This window comes from Culex pipiens, chromosome 1, assembly GCF_016801865.2.
Source record: "Culex pipiens pallens isolate TS chromosome 1, TS_CPP_V2, whole genome shotgun sequence".
Taxonomy (NCBI): domain Eukaryota; kingdom Metazoa; phylum Arthropoda; class Insecta; order Diptera; family Culicidae; genus Culex; species Culex pipiens.
The window spans coordinates 77468286-77477598 of NC_068937.1; the positions used below are offsets into that span (position 1 = coordinate 77468286).

The 9313-nt window shown below is 40.3% G+C and overlaps 1 long non-coding RNA gene across 1 annotated transcript; it reads left to right on the top strand.

The window, feature by feature from the left end:
* The first annotated feature begins 3289 nt into the window (after positions 1–3289).
* On the top strand, positions 3290–9276 carry LOC120427193 (uncharacterized). Its single transcript, XR_005606830.2, has 3 exons — positions 3290–3953; positions 5813–8718; positions 8893–9276. It is a non-coding gene; the product is annotated as an uncharacterized LOC120427193 (long non-coding RNA).
* The last annotated feature ends 37 nt before the right edge of the window (positions 9277–9313 follow it).

Here is a 9313-nt window from a genome sequence, read left to right on the forward strand (position 1 = left end):
TGCTGATCAATACCGGCGCCGGCCACGACAAGTGGTAGGGTCACGGGGAAGTGGATGGGAATGTTAGTCCGATACTTGAGTGATAGAGACCGCCCAATCGACTGCTTCTCCGACAAAGTACCACATGAGTTTTGAGGGGGTTAGTAGATGGGTATGAGGTAAGGATTCACGAGTGGCAGTGATGTGACCATGAGCATTTTGTTTATCGGTTGAACATTTTAAATCTTAGGCAGCTGGCTGCGGAAAGATAAATAAATGATTATTTAGAAAGCTTTTTTAATCGAACGCGTGCCAAGTAATGCTATGGGCTGGACTTATCAGTATATTTTTACTGTATTTACAATTTAGATAACGCGAGCAAATTTCGAAAACAGTTGATGAAAGACGCATTATTTTTCATAAAATCGATAGTTTAATGAGTTTATACTAAAACTGCCACATGGAATTAATTATTTCGATCAACGAATATAAACAAAAAAAAAACAGGACACCACTTAACCGATTGAAATTAAAATAATAACTTAAACTAACTAAACCGGCGGCGAGCCTTCCAACCAACGATGATAATAGAAGGACTTATGAAAAATAAAATATCAAATAAAAGGCTCCGAAAAACACGTTGCAGAGTAACCGCGAGGTCCCGCTACTCACAATCGAATAAAAAAATAAAAAAACGCTCGCTAATGGTCTATCCTAGATGTAAGCGTGTCTTTCGATAAACGATTCTATAGAAATGAGTTTTAAGCGTAAAAATTTAACACACTATTTGGATTGTATCGATCTACAAAACAAGTACAGTTGACAAACTAGCGAAACGACAGCAAAATTATCAAGAACGCGTATACTTAATTATTAAATAATTACCCTGAAACGATTATCTGTCAATGAAATATGATTTGGATTTATCGACCGATTCTGTAGATTTTACGCGGAACAAATAAACTCATTCACACTCTCATACACACATAAATTAATTTACATTTTTAGACTTCAACATTTCGAGTAAGATTTTTAAATGAGACTTGAAATTATTTTTGAAAGGCGACAATATAATGAAAACAGCCTGTAATGCAAAAATCAAAAATAACAAAGTACCCTAAATTGGGTAGAATTTCCAGTAATAGTAGATTATCTATAATTCTGGATAAGCGGCTGTCAAAACTCACCACTCATTGAGTGGCACTCACATGCTCGAACAAACTACTTTAAGCTGAAAAACTGATTGTTAAATTATTTAAAATAATATCGAAAGAGTTTATGGCACACACATCTTTCAATGAGCCGGAACAAGGAGGACTATTGAAAAAGTATATATTGAGAACAGATTAAAAATAAAATAACTAATTTTGAATTAGTTAACCTTTTTACAAATGTTGAAATACATGTTACTTGTTAGCATACTAATTAAGAGAGATGTTTTTATAGAAAAAGTGCAAAAAGAAATTAATAAAAAAGTTTCTTGTTTGAAACATCCAAGTCTTTGGCAACACTGTCCAAATAAGATCAACAAAAAAGTTGTCTAGATCAGTTGTGCCGGCTTAATCCCTTTCTCACATACACTCACACATCCCCATACACGCTTTCACATTCTAATTTCTCAGAATAATTCCTATTGGAACTGGCTCACCCGGTTCTGCTGCCCGCAACTCCATCAACGGCCTAGAAAATACGCCGCCAAGACAACCTGTTGTTGTTTGCCGACCCCATTTTCGGACAGCTTACACCAACACTGCCACACATTGTTCCGTGGAGAGCGACGCTAACAAAATTGTCGTTGAAATCACCACCCCATGTTACACCACCCACTCTATGACCACTGGCAAAGAAGCCTCTCAAATTCCTTTTCGCTTATATTTCATGCTCTCGCTCACTCTCCGAAGAAAAAACCCCTCTCACTCTCCCGATCCGAACTCGACCAGCTCTCATTTAAACATTTAAACATTTAAACATTTAAACATTTAAACATTTAAACATTTAAACATTTAAACATTTAAACATTTAAACATTTAAACATTTAAACATTTAAACATTTAAACATTTAAACATTTAAACATTTAAACATTTAAACATTTAAACATTTAAACATTTAAACATTTAAACATTTAAACATTTAAACATTTAAACATTTAAACATTTAAACATTTAAACATTTAAACATTTAAACATTTAAACATTTAAACATTTAAACATTTAAACATTTAAACATTTAAACATTTAAACATTTAAACATTTAAACATTTAAACATTTTAATATTTTAACATTTTAACATTTTAACATTTTAACATTTTAACATTTTAACATTTTAACATTTTAACATTTTAACATTTTAACATTTTAACATTTTAACATTTTAACATTTTAACATTTTAACATTTTAACATTTTAACATTTTAACATTTTAACATTTTAACATTTTAACATTTTAACATTTTAACATTTTAACATTTTAACATTTTAACATTTTAACATTTTAACATTTTAACATTTTAACATTTTAACATTTTAACATTTTAACATTTTAACATTTTAACATTTTAACATTTTAACATTTTAACATTTTAACATTTTAACATTTTAACATTTTAACATTTTAACATTTTAACATTTTAACATTTTAACATTTTAACATTTTAACATTTTAACATTTTAACATTTTAACATTTTAACATTTTAACATTTTAACATTTTAACATTTTAACATTTTAACATTTTAACATTTTAACATTTTAACATTTTAACATTTTAACATTTTAACATTTTAACATTTTTAACATTTTAACATTTTAACATTTTAACATTTTAACATTTTAACATTTTAACATTTTAACATTTTAACATTTTAACATTTTAACATTTTAACATTTTAACATTTTAACATTTTAACATTTTAACATTTTAACATTTTAACATTTTAACATTTTAACATTTTAACATTTTAACATTTTAACATTTTAACATTTTAACATTTTAACATTTTAACATTTTAACATTTTAACATTTTAACATTTTAACATTTTAACATTTTAACATTTTAACATTTTAACATTTTAACATTTTAACATTTTAACATTTTAACATTTTAACATTTTAACATTTTAACATTTTAACATTTTAACATTTTAACATTTTAACATTTTAACATTTTAACATTTTAACATTTTAACATTTTAACATGGAAGCTTTTTCAATATTCATTGCCGAAAAATGTTATGCAAGGTTTGCAATATTCAATAAAATATTTAACCCGTTACGTGATTTTCATACGGCCTCCACTTTAAGGCCGTACAATAATCTTCGAACGCTCCCATTTCGTTTGAGCCGCCGCCTGTCAAGCAGATCAAGCATCAAACTTGTCGCCTCGTGTTTTTCAGTTTTCACCGAGGGGCAGTTCACTCCGCGTTAGAAAAACAAAACGCACCAGAACAAGCTCGAAATTCTAGAACGCTAAGCAAGGCGACGATTTTTTTCACAACGACGATAGAAGGCAAGATAAGGCCAACTAAGGCCCGTTAGCGCTCGTAGGGCGGCTTGCTTCTGCTCGAATGTAGTGCTGCGAGAAATCGATCTTGCAACCTTGACAAACAACACGGTGTTTGTTTTTATTTTTTCAAGCAGTTTGATTGTCAAAAGTAAAAAATCGAAAACGAAATAAACAAGCAGAATTATTTTTTGAGTTTTTCCTGCGCGGATCGATGGCCATTGCCGGAGGAACTGGAACAAGTGTCAGGATAGCAGTCGAGGTTGCAACTGCCGCCGGATGTTTGCCGCCGGATGTTTGCATTCGGCTGAAGAATTGTGTTTCGCCAAGGTGCGGAAACTGAGACGCTCGGACAGCGGCACGTCGTGACGAGGTTTCCGATTCCGTTGGAGAAACTGTTCCCGGAGCAAACGGCGTTGGCCAGGGCGTCACATTACAACGCGAATTCTGTTGTTTGGTGGAGGTGGATAAAGGGTACGAGAAGAAAAGCTTTAACCATAGACTAATAAAAGACTACTCAGTGGGCTCTGAACCATGACTCAACCTTTTTATGACCCCTCGACAGGGCCGGTTCACTGTCAAAAATGGCAACAACTGGCAGCTCTGACTTTGACATGACATTTGGCGCAATGTTATTGTTTGAGTTTGGGTTTTTGTTTTGATTTAAACGGAACCAGTTTCCGGAAGAGGACGGTGATTACTAGAGTGAACCATCGTCTGGAGGGGATCCCGAACGAGATCCCGAGGGTGGTCGATTCTAGACAAGAAGCGGCTCTCGATCTAGATCATTGCGGGATGTTGATTATCTTCCTCTCCGAGAACGATCACGTGAGGGTCCGTCGGGTTTGCCAAGCAAAGCCGGCGCGGGCTGCCTCCGGTTAATACCGGCAGGGCAAAACCATCCTCCTCCAACCCGGAATTGTCACTCTAAAAGGAAAGAATGTCCTTGCAGACGCCATCTTGGCCTCGACGAATTGCACCTACTTCAAAAACCTCAAAACAGCCAAGATCTTTGCTCTGAACTATCAACTTGTGGCATTCCGAACCCCAGCGATAACGTCGTCAAACAAAAATTTGTCCCCGAACCAGCATCACCAACAAAGTGTACGACCGCCCCGAGCACCTCTTTCGCCAAAAAGAAAGCCCGCTTCGTCCCGGAACCGAAACCCGCCGAAGTCGCTAAGTCCAAGAATCCTCTTAAGACCAAATTCATTTGAAACCCCGATCGTACAAGACTTCAAGTTCAACGTGGGGTTCCAAATTACTGTGGGCTTAATGGGTCATGGGAAAAACCCTTCTTTTACTTTAGTATAAAGAAAACAAAAACGCTGATATTTTTATCATGCACTTGTAAGTTTATTTTCAATGGTTGGTTACTATTTTTTTCAACATGATCGAAATTCACTTTTTTCGTTCACAAAGTTCTTCTTGACAAACTCCTCGCCCTTCCGGATGTTTGTTTCAGCTCCGGAATGTCCTTCTTTTGCAGCTCTTGCTCGTAGGCGTTCACCTTGGGCAGATCAAGGTTCGGCGAGGGCAAAACGGTCTTCGGCGTAGGCCGTCGTGAACGTGGCCGATCCGGCTCCGGCCTTGGCCTTGAGGACCTCCTAAATGCGTGCCGTCAGGGCGGCAATCTTGTCCTGGGGAAGCTCTGGGGTTCACTGGGATAATGGTCTAGCCGGAGTGGCCTGCGATGACCGGAATGTTGGCCCGCCGAAGTCGACACCCTCACCGATGAACTTGTTGGCACGGATAATGTGCACATCGAAATGCCAAACACGCACTTCGGGTCCAAAACTCCGGAAGGCAATCGTTACCATCGAGTTGACTAGGTTCGAGATGATTCAATCATCCGGCGGTGAGGTCGCGGACGATCGAGCCGTTCGTATTGAACATATTTGGCTTGCGAGGAATGATGAGAAAACAGCAATCATCTGGAAAAGAGAACACAAATGATAAACCGAATCAAATAAGCATTTATTTTAAAAGCTAAACATTACCTTACAAACCAAACACCAGTAAATTTCACTTGTTTCGCCAAAAAAAAATCCCTGCACAGCTGATTGACTTATTTGCGCAGCCTGCTGCCTTGATTGCTAAGCAAAACAAAAACAAACAAGATGCGCGCGTAAATCAGCACAAAACGAAATCGAAAAAACCAGCGCTGCCATGTCGTTCTGTCATACGAGGGGCGAGCCGATGTGTGGTTCAACGTGGTACCCGCGGTTCACAGCTTATGAGTCATAATTTTTGAAAAATTTTGTTCGGAGTGTTTAGTCTTTGATTAGTCTATGCTTTAACTCTATAAGACCTAACTTTATTCCTTTTTGCAGTTCTGATCTGACGAACTTGAAACCTTTCTCGAAGGCACAAACAGAACAACCAATCCTCCAACCGTCTTTCCACGATTCTTGACCATCGCGGCACCGCAACTCTACCTGTGCCATCAAGTATCGCGGTCGCGGCACACCCAGGCGGAGAATAACGAAAAACGCAAAGATGCCGAATTCATGCCGGTAAGGTGCGGGTTCCGGCGCAGAACTTGGTTTGCGGTCGTCGGCGTTTGATGACCTGGGTGATAACAGGCAGTGTGGGTGCTCATCGCGTTTGGCCTAGTTTAGTAGGATCCGGTTGGGCAGATCAACAAGCTCGTTCCGCCCCGGTCCCAGCGCTGATCCGCTGCGAGTCGGAACTGATTCTGTTCAACGCCAGCGGATCAGCGTCTACGGTGTTTTCTTCGCGAACCATCCAGACCTGCTTCGCATCCTAACCGATACCGGCTTCAACCCGTAGCCCGCATAGGATAAGCTGCGGCACATAGAGAAACGTTTCGTGGGCTACCCTTTGGAAAAGTTAGGGCTTTGGGTGTAGAGAAGGTTGCCGAAAGTTGTCAATCTAATTTCCTTGTATTTAGTTTAGTTTAATTTAAAAAAAGTATTGTTAATTGTAAAAAAATATAAATGAATGAAATATACAAGGGGAAGGGTTTGGGATAGGCTGCTTAACTGGGAAACGGTTCTGTAAGGATGGGTTTACCCTCCTCCCGGAATGATGACCGTTGCTAGTATCGTAACGTAATAGATGTGACAGACGATCTCTATGATGTGGTCCATGGCGAAGAAATGAGTGTGCCGTTTCAGATCGGACCATAAACGACAGCTGCGGACATTCTTACTGGGCCGTTTCAGGAAGGCTTCTTTGACACCGCCACCAGACATGGAGAAAACGACCTGCGAATGATCTGGTGGATCAGGAAGTTTTGCTAGAGCATTCAGAATTTAGTAGATTGAGCATTTCCTTGTAGTGGAGGGGACAAGTGTAGGGCTTGTTTTCCTCGTGGGTTAGCAGGTTCCGCTTGAGGTTCGTCCAGGTGGGGAAGATGTTAACTTTTTCAAGTTTGAGCCGGGTGTTTTTCGGTGTGCGACGTTTTGGTGTAGTTTTTCTTTCCAACATCCACCCGTCCCGTTGTAGCTTGACCAAACAATGATCCTCCTGGATGACCGCGACGACCCATCACTTTTACAACTACCGTCATCAGGGGTGACATTGGGTCTGGGGGGGTGAGATTGGGTGATACAAATTTCAGCATTTTTGTATGACCCAATCTCAGACAAAATGATGACGGTACTGTTTCAGCTCCGGATTTCTTAATCGCTGTTCAACCTACTGCTTGCCCGGAATCGTACACATCGACACGGATTCGGAGAATGGACCGCGGTCTTGCGCTAGGTCGGAAGGAACGAGATTCTGCCGAGAGATATTCTGCTGTGAAGATCAACAACTTGATAACCGGTTTCGGAAAGTGGGTTCTGGCAAGGCTAATGTGTAAATTTAGTCGGTTGCTTCAGATAACCATCTAAATATTTATTTTTATTTAAAATTTAAAACAGCTTTTGCTTTTTTCCATCAAAACAAACTGCCCGATTAAATTTACTGCTAGAACTGTCATTTGCACTTGACAGTTCTCGTTGTCAAAAAAAATCGAGCAGTTTGACGTGCAACCGCTTCGGAAGGCTAACCAAAAGGAGTGCTAACGCGCGTTAAGGCTTGAAAAGGCACACAAAAGGAGGAAAGTCTTTAAAAAGAGAGTAGCGAACCCAGTAAGGTGCAAAAATAAACTTAAACGCTCGACAAAGGCGGAAGTGAGCTACCCCTCGGTTTTCACCGATTTTCAAAGTTTGGCCCGAGGGAGATGACACTTCCGCGTTGACCGAGCGATAAAGATTCCTTTGCTAACCTTTTCAGCGTTCACTTTTACCTTTCCGCTTTTTCATGCTTTAACTTGCGATAACCGCGTTAACTCGCGTTTTCGTTTACCTTTTCTTGCGTTTTCGCATCACACTGCTCGATTTTTTTGACAGCGAGAACTGTCAAGAGCAAATGACAGTTCTCGATGTCAAATCAGTCGAGCAGTTTGTTGAAAAAAATTTTCTCCGTCGCCGGACTAGATCGTCGATTTAAAAAAAACGGGGGCACCCGGACAGGAGTAAGCAGGACACTGCGGCCCGGCTTTAGCATGTTGGCAGCATCCGGACAGAACGGCAGCAACTGCAACCTGAAAGATCGGCATTGTTTACCGTCCGCTAAAAAAATTAAGAAATACTAATTCACGCGTTTTGTCTTGTGTTTTGCATAAATCCGGTCGCTGTAGTACGTTGCGGACCCGGGAGAAGTGGAGTTCCGGCCCTGTGGTCGCTTTTCGGTGAAATTGATCGTGTCGCAGATTGAGGTTAGGATGAACGGATCCGACCGACGCTCGATCAATTCCAAAGGTGGAATGAACGGCAGGTCGACGAACTCCGAAACGGCGAATTCCAGCGTCTCACAGCAGTTGCAGGAGATTTACGCAAAGCTGCAAAAGCTGGACGACCTGGAAAAGCTAAGCAAGGACCTCCTTGGGAAGCTGCTGCAGCTTGCGCATCGGATCGACGTCGTCTCCGCTGAAAACCTGCTGAAATGGGGAATCTAGGAACTGCGGCAAGATCGGTTGCATGAGGAAAGGAAGTCCTTATCAAGGGAAAAATGTTGGAACGTCCGAATCAACACCTGGAGGTGTTCCGTGGTGTCTGCGAGCGCGCTGGGTTCAACGCGCCGGACGACGTGAAAGAGGTGCGCCTTCAAGAAAAACAAACGTACTCACGCCGTGCTGGTGAAGTTCTGGAGGGTCGAGGACAAAGGTCGGTTCATTCGGTGCATCCTCAAGAACCCATTGCGCCATGAGACGGACCAGACGGATTCGGTTGGAAATAAACTGTTGTTGAACGAACTTCACGTGACCTCCACCACATTCCGGACGAGAGTGTTAGCGGAAACAACCTTGATGAAAGCGGAATTGAAGCCACCTCACTGGAACATCCTGAAGTTGCGATCCTGAGCTAGTGTGATGTTCAACTTTGCCAATGTCTACTTCTAGAAAAAAAAAGTTGTACGCGTACTTGATTGCTCAGTCGCTGCAATTGATTGCACGAGACGGAAATCTACCCAGCAACTGTTCTACCGGCTGAAACACAAATCTGTCTGCTGTGGAGGAAGCGTCTACAGCAAGAGTGTCGGTAGCGCTATGAGAGTTTTCCCAGAACGCAGTTGGATTTCTTTTGAAACAAGTTCTATTTTTAAGTATATTTATAAGTAGCATTACAGTCTCTTTTACAGTTCATGTTGATAAAGTATTCTAACTATATTTAAAACTCATCTGACTAGTAGTTTTGTTCATCTTAAAAGAAACAATCATCTTTTCGTTAAATTTATGCTCCAGCAGCATGATCCGGCATGATCCGGCTGTCCGGCCATCGCTGCAGCGTCCTTCGATGGGCATGTTGATTACACGTGCACCT